The sequence below is a fragment of the Martes martes genome (assembly GCF_963455335.1).
Source record: "Martes martes genome assembly, chromosome: 1".
Classification (NCBI taxonomy): Eukaryota; Metazoa; Chordata; class Mammalia; order Carnivora; family Mustelidae; genus Martes; species Martes martes.
Genome location: NC_137888.1, coordinates 54162830 through 54179668, shown reverse-complemented (window position 1 = coordinate 54179668; position 16839 = coordinate 54162830). Strand labels below are relative to the sequence as shown.

Here is a 16839-nt window from a genome sequence, read left to right as displayed (position 1 = left end):
GTAAAGAAAGCTTCAGTGGCACGGTCTCCAGTTCTTGTACCTTGCATCAAGACTTTATCAAATTTGATTTGATACTGACCACATTAATATTCAGAGTGAAGGGCACCCATCTACTGGCTGTCACACACTGTCCTTAAACGTCTCTATTTTCAGTGGCAAGAAGTGAATTATTAGATCATAGGGTGGCTAATATTTCTGCTGGATCGACCCTTTCTCTCAGTGTTAAGAATGAAGACACTCTATATTTTCAGTAGAACTGTAGAAGAATACACAGATTATTATGCATTCAGGGCAATATTTTAAAACCCTTGGAGGTGTGTGTCTGTGTTTACATATAAATACACAAACACATCTTAACACATACATATAGTCAGAGGTCTAGGGATGGTATTTTATGCTGTGTTCAAGATTCCTGACCTCTGACCACAGCTTTGTTATTTTAGTACAATTTCTCGACTGCTCCTTATGTGCCAGGTCTGCATCGGGCACTCAACATACTTCATTTAATTCTTAGTCCTATGAGGTAGAGATCATTATCCTGTACTAAGATGAGAAAACAAAGTTTCAGAGAGGTTAAATAATTGCCTAAATTCTTTCACTTAAAAAGCTCTAGAAGTAGGATTTATGCCAAAGTTTCTCTGAAGTCCCCCAGTCTTAAGGAACTACAAACTATCAAACACAGCATCATTTAGCTACTCCTACATTTTTAAATCATCTTACTCCACAGGTCTGGTAGCAGTATGTTATAATACCTGTGGGATTACTCAAACCAATATTGGCTGAGGAGTTGTGTGTGCCTACTTATTTGCTAGAAGACTACAGAGACAGTGATGCACTCACTGCTCCTGTATAATGGTTATGATCTCAGCTGGAGCACCTTAGAAAACTCCTGGAATACAACTGTTAACCTTTCTACAGCACCTGCATTCTTTCTCTCTAGGATGGTTCTTAAAACTGATCATAAGTAAAGGCATTTGGCTACTACTGCCTGGTAAATTTATTGTATTACCACTGGAAAGAGAAAAGAACCCATATTCCCATCCTTTTCTTACGTCAAATTAGATAATACTTATCAAAGTTCTGTAATGTACTACACATTGATAGGAAATTAACTTCAGGATCAGTATTTCCCTTCGCTAACTCTGTCTGCAAACTGCAGAGGATCCAGACTACAGATATTTTCATTCATTTTAAAACTACTTATAACACAATGGGACACCTGGGTGGCTCAGATGGTTAAGCCACCAACTCTTGATTTGGGCTCTGGTCATGATCTCAGAGTCATGACATCAAGCCCATGTTGCACTGGGGATGGGAACCTGTTAAGATTTTCTCGCTCTCCCTCTGCCCCTTCTACCCCTCTCTCAAAAAAAACAAAAACAAAAAAACCACAGCTATTTATAACACAATAATGTAAGTCTATTATATACACTAGAACCCTTTATTCCGTGACGAAAAAAGTTCTAACATTTGAATCATCAAGAAACTCTTGAATTGTATGAATTCCTCAGTCCTTAAAATTTGTCACAGATAGGGCCTCATAGCTCACTGAGTTCTATGTAACAAAAATGAAAGGATTCATGGCCAAATAATTTAAACGTTAAAGAGATTCAGTGGAAAGAAATGAATGGACTTCTTGGAAAGTTAATATACTACATATACCTGTCTCTCTAGAAGAATCATAGATAGGATTCAGATGTTATAGCTAAAACATGCACTGCGCCTCCCAATCAGACTTTCCCTACCCTATCCCCTCTTAAAAGGCCACTCCTCCCCTGCAACACAGTGGCTGACCATGTGACATGGTTCGGCTAGTGAAATGAGAGGTAGTCACATGTGCTACTTCCAACCAACAATTTTAGGAGTCACATTTCTACCATCATTCCTTTTTTCCTTCTGCCTTAATAAGAGTATGCACCCCAGAGAGGCTGCTGCTTTAGCTTTGGTCCAGGAACAAAGAGGACATTGAGGACAATGGCAGTAGATTCACCAAGATGAACAAGAGTGAGGAATAATTTTTACTGTTACAAACCACTAAGATTTGGGGACTCTTTGGATAATGAAACATAACTCTGCCTAAGCTGAGTGATACAACCATATTTCCTAGATTTATTGGACCCTGGCATCCTTTTGTCATGTAACATCTTCCAGGATTTGCTTCCTAATTACTTCTGGTTTCACATGGCATCCTTTCTACTTCTTAGTTAATACTGTTTTTATGATGACCGTAAATGTGAGCTGGAAGTATATAGTGTCATCTTAAGCTTCTTAAATTTTATCAGCAATATGAATGTGTCGATTTCTTATAGTCAATAAAAAATATTTTATTGAAATAATTTGATTAACATTCAGAAATCATAGTTCAGATGGCTACTTAAGGAAAGACTGCCGCACTAATGCTGATTAACAATTCAGTTTTCTGAGCAGATAAAGTGTCCAGTTTTACTTTCTATAGATGTATTCTTAATCAGCGAATTTAGAATACTGCCACAAATTTAATTTTCTTTAAACCTCACTACATTCAACTCCCTTTTGGTTGAACAATTAAGAACATATTTAAAATTTCAGTATCAATATTCAAATGGTCTATAGTCTAGTCTGCTGACCCAGTAAAACCAAAATCAACTGTATGTTAACTGGCACTTCTAAATCCAGAATTCGTAATTGAAACTTTATTGTGCCTTAAAGGATAGCAGAGAAAGGAGAAAAAATGGTAACTAAATCCCAATCTTCTCACTGGCATTAAGATTTTTTTGTGTGTTTAAATATCCTAGTAAAGGGGCACCTGAGTGGCTCAGTGGGTTAAAGCCTCTGCCTTCTGCTCAGGTCATGATCCCAGGGTCCTGGGATTAAGCCCCGCATCAGGATCTCTGCTCAGCAGGGAGCCTGCTTCCTCCTCTCTCTCTGCCTGCCTCTCTGCCTACTTGTGATCTCTGTCAAATAAAATAAAAATTAAAAAAAAAAAAAAGATTTAAATATCCTAGTAAATACACGTTCAACCTAAATCAGACATATTTTATAATATATGTATAATCTTAGACAGTGACTTTCAAAAGAATGGCTCAGAGCCCTTATATTTATACTCACATGATAAAAGCAACATTCAGTCATCTACTTACTAAAACATAAAGCCACAGGTATTCTAGAGAGATCTGAAAAGCTAACAAATCAAAATACTTAAAAACAGGAAAGATTTAAGATTAATTTTCAGTTACTCAGAGAGTAAGTTCATGTCCTGAAAACTGCAACTAAAAAATATTTACTATATTTGTTCATTTTCATTTAAATCAAATTTCTGTCTTTAAATCATAAGTTCACCACCAAGTGTTTAGATATCAGTAAAGCAATCACACATTTTATTCCCAGACTGAGATAACTCTCCATTTAGGTAACCATTATTAAAATTAATCTGAAAATGCTATTGCGTACCTTAAAACCATAAAGAACTTTTCTCCTAAAGAAATAGCTTAAAAAACAACTTATGGAGAAGAGGACAGAGTTACAGCATCTGTGAGTTTCAGTCTGATATAATTTGACACATATATACTTTACAACCTCAACTTTTCATTCACTGTGTGGTTTTCAAATTCAAAACAGTTTCACAATACTGTTATACCTGCCTCTATTATTTTTAGTAGATTAAAACGAACACTCCATAATGCTTTGATACCGGTTCATTTTTCAGTCAAAGCCAAAGGCAGTAAAAGCAACAATAGCTTATGGGGAATAGACTGATTTAGTATTTACTTAGGTATGAAACCTCTCTGTATTCAACACTTGAATAAATTGACTTTTCACCAACAGCACATTACTGTGGAGAAACAAATCAGAGTTTTGAAATTGTTAATTTTTTTTAATTCATGATTTTAAAGGAAAATTTAACTTACTTGATGATGGAGACTGAAATGTCACTTTAAGAAAAGAATAATTCACAAACAAAACAAAACAAAAACAACCACACAAAATTATCACACTTTCCTGATCAACATGGAAGGTGAATGCATCGGATGGGGAAAAGTTGAGACCAGCTCTAGACAACACAGGGTTCCCACATGGCTGAATTGCTTCCCTGTCTCTAGGTAAGGAAAATGCACCTGCAGTGCTGCTCTTACCGGTCAAGTCAAGACTTTCCATTGTGATTTTAATGGAACATCAGAATTTCCAGCTTCTGTGATGCAGCAGGATTCTGTGAAAGACCCATAGCAAAGTGGTTAAATGGTGAGCCATGAAGGACTTTCCAACAACAGCAAAAAAACTTTTGTCCTTTTGCAAAATTACCCCCACACAATGAGTAAGAGCCAATCAATCAAAATCGGGCAAATTATTAAAAATCCCTATGCTAAATGCTTTAGAGAAAGCAGCCTGAAGTGTTTATTGTCAACTTTAATTTTACAAAAAGTCACTAAAATTATTCAATGGGAATTCTGAGATTAAAGTTACAGATACAAAGATTTACAGGAAATCATTTCTCATGTTTTTAGCAAAAATCAAGTACAGAATTACAGGCAAATTCTGTGGAAAAACAGGATGTTAAACCGACATCCTAACTAGATTCAAGTTATTTTACATGACTGGACCAACACAACCAGATAAGCTGTGGTTAGGATACTAATATCTCAACATTTATTTTTTATATGTTTTACAAAGAATGTGTGAAGCAATACAGTTGTTTTTTTTTTAAAAAGTGAGGAGTAGCGGGAGACATCCACAGGGACAAATGTTACCAAAACAATTACATTCTAGCTGAAAGTGATGAAATAAATATAGGAAAGGGCATCCAAATCAGCAAAAGTTTGTCCACAAAAATTAAATGGAACATTTTACATTAATAATACCCGCAGATACGGACATACACCTAAATTGCATCACTTTTAAGAATTAAGTTATTTCAGTTGCTATGTGAAATGCAATTGTTTAGTTTCTAGGATGCTTCAATGGTTAACACTAACTTCACACTCAACCAAGAGAGACAATTTCCCACCCCACTGCAAATTATGGTATTTCTTTACGATCAGCAGGATATAACACACTCTAGACACTGGATAGCACTTACTGACTTACAGCTCTATCAATATTATTAGTCATCTTATGGCATAACTGAAGTTTTTTCCCTAATCAGCCACTATGATATGTCAGAACTCATATTAAATATCAAAAATGTGTACTGATTCATCTCAGTAATCCTATCTAGACTTGGGCAATTCAATTGTCACCCAGTGCTACTGAAGAAAACAATAGCTAGAAACACTGAATAAAATAGTAAATGGTCTCATGTGGTTTCATACAAGATACTACTCATTCATCCATATTTTTTTAAAATAAGAGCATCGGGGCTCCTGGGTGGCTCAGTGGGTTAAGCCCCTGCCTTCGGCTCAGGTCATGATCTCAGAGTCCTGGGATCGAGCCCCTCATCGGGCTCTCTGCTCAGCGGGGAGCCTGCTTCCCCTTCTCTCTCTCTCTCTAGTTGTGATCTCTGTCAAATAAATAAATAAAATCTTTAAAATAAAATAAAATAAGAGCATCAGTGAAAAAAAAAAATCCAGATCTTTGAAGCAAACTACAAAGGACACATATGAATACTTTCAAATTAAATGACTATGTTCTTTTTTTTTTTTTTAAGATTTTATTTATTTATTTATTTGACAGACAAGAGATCACAAGTAGGCAGAGCTGCAGGCAGAGATAGAGGGAAAAGCTGGCTCTCCATTGAGCAGGGAGCCAAATGAGGGTCTCAATCTCAGGACCCTGAGATCATGACCTGAGCCGAAGGCAGAGGCTCAATCCACTGAGCCACCCAGGAGCCCCTAAATGACCATGTTCTTAACTAAGGAAGGGTACAATTCTGAAATTCAAGTAGTGGTGTAGAAGTCTATTCTTAATTATCACAAAATAGCCAACTAACATTATTAAAAATACCGTTTCAAGAAATATACTATCTCATATATTTAATCACATAATCTTCTTCATATAAACCTATAAAAGCCAGTATAGAAAAAAGAAAACCATTAAAATAAACAGTGTAAAGGAAAAAAGGAAAAGAAACACTGTAAAATAAATGAGTAAAAATTGCAAATAAATAACAATAAAAACTGTCAGGAAGTAAATTGGTATAAATGAAAAAACAAAATTTATAGTGCCAAAATTGGGAAAGGAGTGTCCATCATTAATTGACAGTATGGATTTAATTCTTATTCTGGTTTCAAGATTCCTTTACTTTTTAGCTTAAAAAGTGAGCACATGCTATCTGAGAAATGAAATATGCTAATATATCCTATATGCAGAACTTCTTTTAGGAGCTCAAAAGTAAGTTCTCACTAATCTTTGGGTACCCTTGTCGATTAGTTGTTTCTATAATCAGTATATCATATATATACATATATGTCATTATATAATATATATAATCTATCTATCTAAAAATGGACCATAACTACACCTTATTTGATTATAATTCAGAAATGTATCACCTGTGACACAGCTATCTCTGGATAAGTCAGGAGAGAGAGGAAGGAGGGTGACTACACTGTGTATGCTATGGCCAAGAGAGGTTTTAAAACTCAGGTTAACAAAGAAATCTTGTTGGACTTAACTGACTATGAGAGAGAAGCCAGGGACTCAGCCACAGAGTAAAGGTCAATTTCAAGGCTGAAGATCCTGCCTGAGACAGACTCCCTTTGAGTTCCCTGAGCGCCAACCTCAGAGACTCCAGATTGTATCTGGCTCTTATAAATGCCCACATGAGTAGCTTCAGAAAAGCAGTTTCAGCATAAGCTGCTATGCATTTAAGTTACAAATAATTCACAAGGTGTTGCGATGTGCTGGAAATGGGCGGCTGTGCAGAGTGTCAGACAGTCATAGGGATGGGGCGAGCGGGGGAAAATGCCTCAGGCGTGAACGCAAACCTGCAGACTGGCGGCTGGGGTGTGCACTCCCACCAGCGCCTGGCCAGATTTTCACCTCAGCCCGCGGAGGCCTGTGTTCCCTGGGTCCCACTCTGGCTTCCTCTCAACCCTCACTCTCCTCCTTAGCTCTCAGGACACTGCCTCCCCCAGAGGACGCATACCGAGCAGGACCAATCAGGCACAGCTCAGGATTCCCTCTGAGAAACTTCACCTCTTACCCCAAATTGGGCACCTGACTTGGCATGTGAAAAAGTTATCTTAAAGATCAAGCCTAAACAATCCCAGAAAGATCCCAAAGCAACTGGGTTTCTGGCACAGCTTACACAGTGCCCCTTGGGGTGTTATGTTTCAAAAAGCCTTTTATACTAAAAAAGGTGAGGTGCCACTTCTTACAATGAGACAGACTCCCAATTAGTGTTAATATACAGTATAACATTCAAAGGCACATCATGGAAAACTCCCCTTCTAGGCCAACACTGTGTGCTTTGCACCCTGATGTCATTACTACCCGGTCAGTGGAGAAGGGACTCCAAGGCAACCATGCTGACCACTTACATGGAAAGATATTTAATCCCCAAGAATGACTACTTTTCTGATGTTTTCATCAATTCTCTGGGTAATAGATTAAGCTTTAACTAACTCATTTTCATACATAACCTTAATTCAATCAAGCTCAATAAAAGTCATTCCGGACTGCAATTATTTGCTAAGGAACAATTACATTCAAATGAAAAAAAAAGTTTGTTAGGCATGATACAATGCATGGTACAGATGCCTCTCCATTTATGGCACCAGAAACAACAACAAAAATAGCCAAACAGCTACAAAAGGAAATGGATTTTTCCTCATCCTCCTGAAAACAGAATACTCATGGTCTGACACCTGAAGAAAACAAAATGGAGAACCCAAGGAAGCACATTTGAAAATTATTATTTTCCATGTTTGTGCTTTGAAAGAGACTGCATTTCTAATCTCAGAGTCAACACGACCTCTGAAAGCCAAAACAAGTCCAGGTCACAAAAAACAGTCTTAATACCCACTCATGTGCTATATCTTTCACTGGTTTCCTTCATTTTCCCAGCAACACATAGTCCAATCCCCATACTTGATGATGCAGCTTTCTTAAAAGATTTTTCCTGCCTTAAAATTACTTTTTTACATGAGTACAATTTTTATATTTTCCTCAACTCGTGCTTTTATATACTACACGCTTACAAATAAAACTTAAATGCAAACTCTTACTTCTACGGAATAAAGCATACACGTAGTCTAAAAAATTCTCATGGATGTAATGAAAGCCTTGCCTGTCCTGTGTGTGCCTAAGGTCTTCCACCCACCCACTACACTGCCTACCCCTTTAATCTCCCCAACAGTGGCAGCAGGCACATTATTCAATAGTACAGAACTGAAAAGGCGTACCAGCTGTTTTGCAATTTGGGACAATGAATTCCACACCTCAGTTCACTGTGGCCCACACCACAGGCCAAAGGATGCTCTTCCTAGAAATAAGAAGCTGACAGTCTGACTTCCAGTTAAGTCACTTCCTGAAGTAAAATTTCTTCATATGAACAAAGACAACTGCAGAGAGATATATACTTACACAGATACACACGTATACACACACACACGTATATATGCTTTTTAACAAGTGCTGTCTTTACTCATACATTATATTGCCAACACTTTTGTTAAAATCTTTATACTTGAGGCTTAAACCACAGCTATTTCACAGGCATTCTGGCCAGGCACCAATCTTTAACAGATATTACAAGTGTCAGCTACACTGAAAATGGAAATCTCTTAAAAGAAAATGCAAACTGAAAGTACCTCTTTGTTACCTTCCCACCCCAACTCTTGCATTTCCTCAGGACCCAAACAAGACATCTTAAACACAATAATAAAGGCAAAATAAGAGTTCTCTAGATAGCTAACAGTAAACAAAATTAACTACTAAGTCATTACAGATTTGTCCATCTGTTTGGACTTCATAGTAAGCTGTTAGAAAACACTAGAGGCCGAAACCAAAAATTCTAGCAATCATTGTTTAACATGGGCCTCCTATAATAAGATGAAAGACTTGGAACTCCTCTCTCTTTCAGCACCAATACTGACCAATTAAAAAAATGCTGCTTTAAAAACTATTAGCCAACAGCACAGACATGCAAATGACAGAACCCTTTACAGCCTGAGAAATTATGAATGGCCACCATATATTAACACTGCAAAAGGGAAGTATAAGAGATGCTGTTTTTTAAAAGCTGATGATCTACTTGGGTGATCACACTCACCCCCTGTCTCACACACAGGCACACACACACATTAAATAATAAGAGAAATGTATGTTGAAATGGTAAACCAAGAACTGGAAAAAGTTAGGATGAACAAGGTAATCTTTATGCAGAAGATGAATCAAGCTGGAACCTGCAGCACCCGTGGAGAGAGGAGATGGAGGGGAGTGTTACAGGCACATGGGAAAAAGCACACCAGAAGGGACAGGAAGCAGATCTGGCTGGAGGCCTGTGAGTTCACATCAGAAAGTGGAACATGAAATATAGGCAAATGAAAAAGTCATGAAATTGCTCATTTTTTCTCTCCACAGTCTCAGAGAACAGAGTTCAGTTAGCAGCATGGTGTTCTGCAAAGCACACAAACCTCAGGGCCGAACCCTGCATCCACTGTTTACTACTGTGTAATTGTGAAGCAATTCCTGGGACTCTCTCAGTCTCCATTCCTCATCTGCAAAATGAAGATAATCCCTCCACCTCTAAGTTTAGGTTGCCTTCAATTATGATTAAAATATAAATGCTAAGGGCTTGACATATAGTACATGCTCAATAAATGTTAGTAATCTCACTGGAGTTAAAACTAAATGGTAGAAAGTCATGTAATAGAGTTACATTGTGAAAGCACTGAAATTTGCCTTGAATATTCTCAGCGTTTGGATGCTAAGTGAATTGCTAGTTTTTCCAGTGAGGTTTCACTGTAGATTTTGTTTTAATTTAGGTGGTTTGAACATATTGTTTAACTCTGACAGTCTGAGCAGCCACTTTTTACTCCTACCAATTTCGAGGTACATTAGCTGATTTGATAATATGGATATTTTATTATAATGCTCATTTGCCGTAAGATTGTTGTTTCAGGGACCACAGTGGAACCATGAATTTCTGCAGTTCCCTTAAGTAGAGGTGGAAAATGAGTAGGCATCAGTTCCGTCAACTGACTTGGCAGGGAAGCACTGAATGCCTCTTTTATACTCTTGTGAACTATATAAATGTGCCTTTGACCTTCTCAGGCAGGGGAAATTGCACATTTAAGGCAGAAGGAGTTTCACTTCCAGGAAGAGTTTAAAAACATGTTTGCCAGCAGCTACATCAGGAATACCAACAGGGAACTCCCAGGTACTTTGGGAAGATTCATTAGCTCTATCAAGCCACTGAGCACTGAGCTGGAAAATATACGGTTAGGATAATCCCGGCCCTGCGGGATATCGTGCCTATGCTTTACGTGGGTTAGACCAAATAAACCCTGGCCTACACACTTTAGGAATTAGCCTGAACCTTCAGGGAGGAGTTCTGTGAATAAAACCCACTGGACATACCTCAGGACCACCTTGTCCCTTTGAGGTAAGAAAGGGTTCATTTAACCTGCTTTCACTCCAGCAATAATTCACAATATACAGAAAATCACATTTACTTAAACAATTTAGTCCAAAGTCATTCGATTAAAAAAAAAAGGAAGTCAGTCATTTGCAACTTACATTAACCTTAAATGGAAAATATCCTGTTTGAAGTAAAAATCACTGGTCTTTCCCTTTTTTCCTGAATTAATTAATTAAACTGCACAATTTAAAGAAGTAAAAAAAAATAACAAAACTGTGTGTATGTTATTAAAATGTACACTTCTAGGATGCCTGGGTGCTCAGTCAGTTAAACATCTGTCTTTGGCTCAGGTTATGATCCAAGGGTCCTGGGATCAAGTTCCACATTGGGCTCCTTGCTCAGAGGGGAGCCTGCTTCTCTGTCTGCCTGCCACTCCCCGGGCTTCTGCTCTCTCTCTTCTCTCTGACAAATAAATAAACTAAATCTAAAACAATGAAAATAAAATGCACATTTCTTTTGAAATTTACATTGTTATTTTTTTTCTTTAAGCTGTACTATTCAAGAAAGAGTCCCTGTCCCTTTCAAGAGCCTTAATGTATATCTAGCAAATAGCTTAGTTACAGAAAGATGCTGGTCCAGATATGTTAATTGCAAGAATATTCCTGATATGAAGACACAAAGAATCTGCCCAAAGTGATCCACAGTGTCAATACACTCTACTTTATCAACAAAGTTATTCAGAAGTTATTTGTCAACAAAGCAGTTGCTCCTGGGACACATACTACACAGTAGTTACTTTAAGTCAGAAAGATTCAAGAAAATTTCCTTGGAGGGAAACTGTGAAGGTGAATCACAACATTTTCATTGCTGAAGCCAAGACGAACCCAAAAAAGTTAAGTGACTGGACAAAAGGCATTCAGCTGTTTTGTGACCATTGTAACTACCCCAGGTCTCCACAGTGCTTTTCCCATTCCTCCCCTCTGCTAACCCTGCAGGATGTGATGTCATTCCCCAGTAGAGATTCCAGTAATTCATGGAATCACAGAACGCTGGAGGTGTACAAGAGCTGGAGTCCACTTCATTCACCCTTTGGACCACAGCAAGGTAGAGTCAGAGGTAGGCCAGAACCAGGGCTCCGGTTTGCCATCAATAGGCCAGCAGAATGCTCCAGAGCAGGTTACATTAGATCCTCATTCTTCCTGCAGTCCTCAGAGCAGCAATGTCTGCCTAGAAAAGGATCATAAAATAGGGCCTAACTTTCCAATCAGGGTTAGAGTATCAGAGAATGTTTCTTGGCTCTGGAACACTTTCCCCTTCCTAATCTGAAGGCAGAGAACGACATTTTTTAGTTATAGAAATGAGCATGCAAAATATCTCTTTGCGTTTCTAAATATTCTTATAAAATACCTTGGAGTGAAAAAATTGGTTTACATGTGTGGAGGAAGGCAGTCTACGGGAACTCCGTATTTCCCACTCATTTTTTGTGGCAAACCTAAAACTGCCCTTAAAAAATACTTTGTTAAACTTTAAAAATTGTGAATGTCAATATACTTCATTCTAGCAATATTAAAATTAAATACTGTGGGGGTGCCTGGGTGGCTCAGTTGGTTAAGCATCCGACTCTTGATTTTAGCTCAGGTCATAATCTCAGGGTGCTGAGATGGAGCCCCACCTCAGGCTCTGTGCTCAGTGGGGAATCCGCTTCTCTCCTTCTCCCTCTGCCCTTCTCTGGCTCTCCCTTTCTCTCTCTCTAATACATAAACATAATCTTTTAAAAAAATTAAATCCTGACTAAAAATGACAAGACAACAGTTGAAAATACATAAACAGTAATTCCCCTTTAAATATGCTCACTCACACAAGAAACACCTAGTACCAATTAAAATTATGCCCTCCATTAAAACTAAGCACATGCCCTACCACAACGATCTTTGTACAGTACAAATGCTCCACCGGTCACTAAGCCCCAGTAAATGCCTCTGTATTAGTTGCTACTGCTCCTTTGGCGGTCAATATTTAAAGTAATATGAAATATTTGGTTCAAGTTATGCCAATTCAAAAAAAATTAAAGAAAATGACTCTCCAGGTATTCCCACTGGTAGACGCAAAGGACTCCTTTGTCACGAACTCCAGTATAGCAACCCTTCAGAGCTCAGTGGTCTACAACCCCAGGGGCCAACGATGACATGCGTTACAAGGTAAATTGTGAACGGCGTATCCTGCAGTGGCCCTAGACACATCAGTAGTAGCCAGGGTTCACAAAACTCATGAATATTTTGAAATTTTAACTTTTTAATAAATTTTTTTGAAGATTTCATTTATTTATTTGAGAAAGAGCAAGAGTGAGAGAGACTGAAGAGAGAGAGAAAGAAGCAGGCTCCCCACTGAGCAGAGAGCCCTTGGGACTCGATCCCAGGACCCTCTGATCATGAACGGAGCAAGAAGGCAGACATTTAAATGACTGAACCACCCAGAAGCCCCTAACATTTTTATAATTAACAAAATCGTAACTTTCCAAGCTAAAAAAGAAACTCATTGCCAAAGCCTTTTTAAGATGAGAAAATAATCAGCCACAAAAGTGCATTTTTCTATACTGGCTTTTCTTAAGTAGATTATAATAGACATAAATGTATTTCCCCACCCAGTATACCCACCCAGTATACATGTAGCTCCTATTTTCCAGTAAAAGCACTCCGATTTTGGGGGAAATATTTCTCTTTGCTCACATGGTCTGTGAGCAAATCCCTTGTGTGGGACTAATCTATTTTCCACCCAAGTTTCAGGAATAGAAAGATCACCCAGGCCTGCCAGTCAGCTTCTTCTACCTACTTGGACACTGTGATTGGGTGAGAAATGGATACAAAACCTGAATCGGGGCACAATACACAAATTAACAGATGAGTTACGCTCTTACTAGCACTTGAAGTAAAAGGAGTAAAGAAAGCACGATGGTTTACATTTGTTGCAGTAAGAGAAAAAGAACATAAAAGTACTGGATGACATACATATCTCCTGAAAAGAAATGAAAGGGAGCACTGATTTATCTTACTTTATTTCAAATCTTAATTTCAACAAACTAATTCCAATTTTTTGGCACACTATGACATTCAATACAGAGATGTTTAAATTTTCAGTCTGTACTCCTTCAACACCAAGTTCTCTTTCAATTTAGATCTCCTGTAAAGAAAAGATCCCGGTTTCAACAAAAACACTGAAAAACCAGTGAATGTTAATATGACTTCTATTTTTTTTTTTAAGATTTTATTTATTTGACAGAGAGAGGTCACAAGTAGGCAGTGAGGCAGGCAAAGGGGGAGGCAGGGAAGCAGGCTCCCCGCTGAGCAGAGAGCCCGATGTGGGGCTCGATCCCAGGACCCTGAGATCATGACCTCAGCTGAAGGTGGAGGCCCACACCACTGAGCCACCCAGGCGCCCTGTTAATGTGACTTCTAAAACCAATTCTGAGCGCATTCCCAACATCTTGAAATTTGTTGTGTGTGCTTTATACTTAAGTACATAGTGGCACACGATTCATTTCCCATGCCTAAAGTTATACATTTTCTTTGATTTAGGAGTAGGGGGTAAACATAACATGGAATAGTTGGGAATAGTGCTTTGCTTTGTGATAGTTACCATTCATAGTTCTGAGAAAAAAAAATGACCAATTTTTGAAGAATTAAAATATGACACCAAAACTATGCTGAATACAATTTTCTAAAGCAAATCTTCTTCGTAACTTGACTTATTACTTTTATAGATGGTCACTGTCAATAAAGAACCAAAGGGGCGGGGGGGGGGGGGAGAACCAAAGAGTTGGGTATTATATAATATCCTGGAAATTATTTTCTTCACAAAATCTCTCATATCAGCTTATCTGACCCAGGCCTCTTTCATAAAAGTTGAACATAAATATGTAATGTGTTCATCTATGAATATACACATACAACCAAAACTCTCAACTTCAAAGTACTGAGTTCAATGGTTACCTGGATCCCAGAGAGTTTGCTACAATTTAAAAAGCAACAACAAAAGTACTTGTTTCCTACTTTGAAGGTAAGACAGATACAAAGAAAGCAGTATCATTTAAATGTAAATTCAGACCTAGGATAAACTTCTAAACATTAGCTGTATCAAAAATGCTTTTATATTTTTCAGAAATGTCAAAAACCTGATTCAACAATGCAGTTAAAATTCAACTTCAATTTGAATTAAAAAACTCAACTCTACGGGTGAACAGTAACAGGAAGAATAGTAATATATTGTGGATTCTGATCTGCCATGTAATTCATAATCTTCAATTAATCTAGTCGGCATCAAGAGTTTTGAATGATGAATTTGGGAAATCTTCAAGATATAGTCTAAGATACAGACTTGAATAGATTTGAAACTTCATAGATTACCGTAAAACCCGCAACAAAGTTCCAACACTGCTGCTATAAAGATAATTTAATTAACTAGTTAGGTTCCTTTTATTCCATACTCCACTCCCACTCCCCTTCCTCCCTCCAAAGGAACCATTTTAATGTGCTTACGGAGTCTGAATGTGTACTATTTTTACACAGAACTGAGAATGGCACATCAGATAAACTGAGGTAGAGGAGAGCACAGACACTATTAAAAGGGAGCTCTCTTTTGAAGTTCCAATATGAGAATTCAAGTAACACTTCTACTTATTTTCTGAGCTATGTTTCTTTCTCAGCAAAACAGAGTTGTGTCAACTCTTCGCCCATCACATCTTCACCACCACCCTGATCTGGGGTCACTAACTCTTGGTAAAGAGCATGGTGGGAGTTAGGGCAGGAAGAGAGATGGAAAAGATAAGGCTAAGGTAAACTTGACAAAACCAACATACCTTATGACACATGTTTCGGAAGACTATAAGGCAGCTGTACCCATCTAAATTTCACTGTAAAGTTTCAACAAACACCACAGTTTTGTCCCATGAACATTCAACTACTCGGCAAAGAATCTAAGACGCAGAACTGTTTGCTTACACATGACATGAATGTTTAAAATTAGAAGAAGAAAAGTACTATAGAATCCATCCTAAGCAAAATTAAAGCTGAAGTCTGGTGTCTTCCAACTTTCTTCACAGATCTCCTCTCCCCCAAAAGACTCTTCACCTTACCACAGGGACCAGAGAGTGTCACTCTACCAACCTCCACATCAAAACCCGCTCTTACATGAATGACTGAGAATACTGACAATATTAACTGAGGAGTAAAATCTGAATGCTAACAGGCAGCACTATTAAGTTTAAGTAAAAATATCTCTAAATGCAGAGTAATAAAAGTAGGCAGGTAACATGAAAGCTCGTCCACAGATTTATAAGTAAGCACTGCCATGTTTGTTTACATCACTGAAAAATAACACCTGTAGTCTACACTTAGTAGCATCAATTATAACAAATAAAAGTCTGAAAGTAGAGAATGAGGGATGCCTTAACTGAAAAGCATGTAAAATGACACTACAATATAAGTCACCAGTGTGAAGTACTCAAAAAGAAGAACTATGCCGTTCAGCAAGAGAGGACGAGAGTCCACTCTACCAGGTATTGTCTGTATCAGGTGAGGACAGAAAGAACCCAAAGTTCCCTTGGGCCAGATCACTGCCAGATTATGGACAGAAGCTGAGCAACCCTGCTGGGGTCAGAATGGCTGAAGGAAATGAAAATGTTACTCTGAAAAAGAAGTGCTGTTTTCATATCCTTTTGGGATCTCATAAGGAAGAGGCATCAAATATAATTTTATTGGATGGTTTCAGAGTTTAAAACTGTAATCAATTAAAAGATGTTTTTAGGAGGCAGTTCGGGGTGTTCAGTATGAGGAAACACTTTCTGTCAGATCTGTCAAAAAACGAAGTGAGTTCCTCTTGGGTATTTTTCCATCAATGAAGATGTTCAAGCAGAAACTTAAGTAGGAGTTCCTGCATGGGGATTCACAGAGGGCACTGAAGGCTGCTCTCTATGCCTTAGTCTAAGATCCAAGCATTCCAAGATTCTCTAGGTTTCTAAAATCAAAGCAAATGAGAGCTGGAAGCCATGAGGCTTGAAATTCATTACACCCAACAGTCATGGTGGCCAACAACCAGAGCTCTATCCCCTTGCTCCAACTGCCCAAAGTGCTAGTGCAATAATATAACAAAGGAAAGTTTAGTTATTCGCACTATAAATTACAATGAGTGCTAGTAATATAGTTAAACTGTTTAAATAACTAAATACTGACCACATGTTTCTAATCAAAACACTTTTCATATAAAGATTTAATATTAATATAATTCAATTATAACCTGCTAAGGTATATGCTCATATTGTTACAATGAACTAAAACTGATTACTGTAA

At 37.9% G+C, this 16839-nt stretch overlaps 1 protein-coding gene across 5 annotated transcripts in view; it reads right to left on the bottom strand.

Annotated features, from left to right (window-relative positions):
* BBX (BBX high mobility group box domain containing) overlaps nt 1-16839 on the bottom strand; it is a 275536-nt gene that overhangs the window by 159171 nt on the left and 99526 nt on the right. For all 5 annotated transcript variants that reach the window (XM_080823292.1, XM_080823289.1, XM_080823291.1 and 2 more), the window contains one exon: nt 4113-4186. The gene's annotated coding sequence lies outside the window, so the exon portion shown is untranslated. The remainder of the gene's footprint in view (nt 1-4112; nt 4187-16839) is intronic.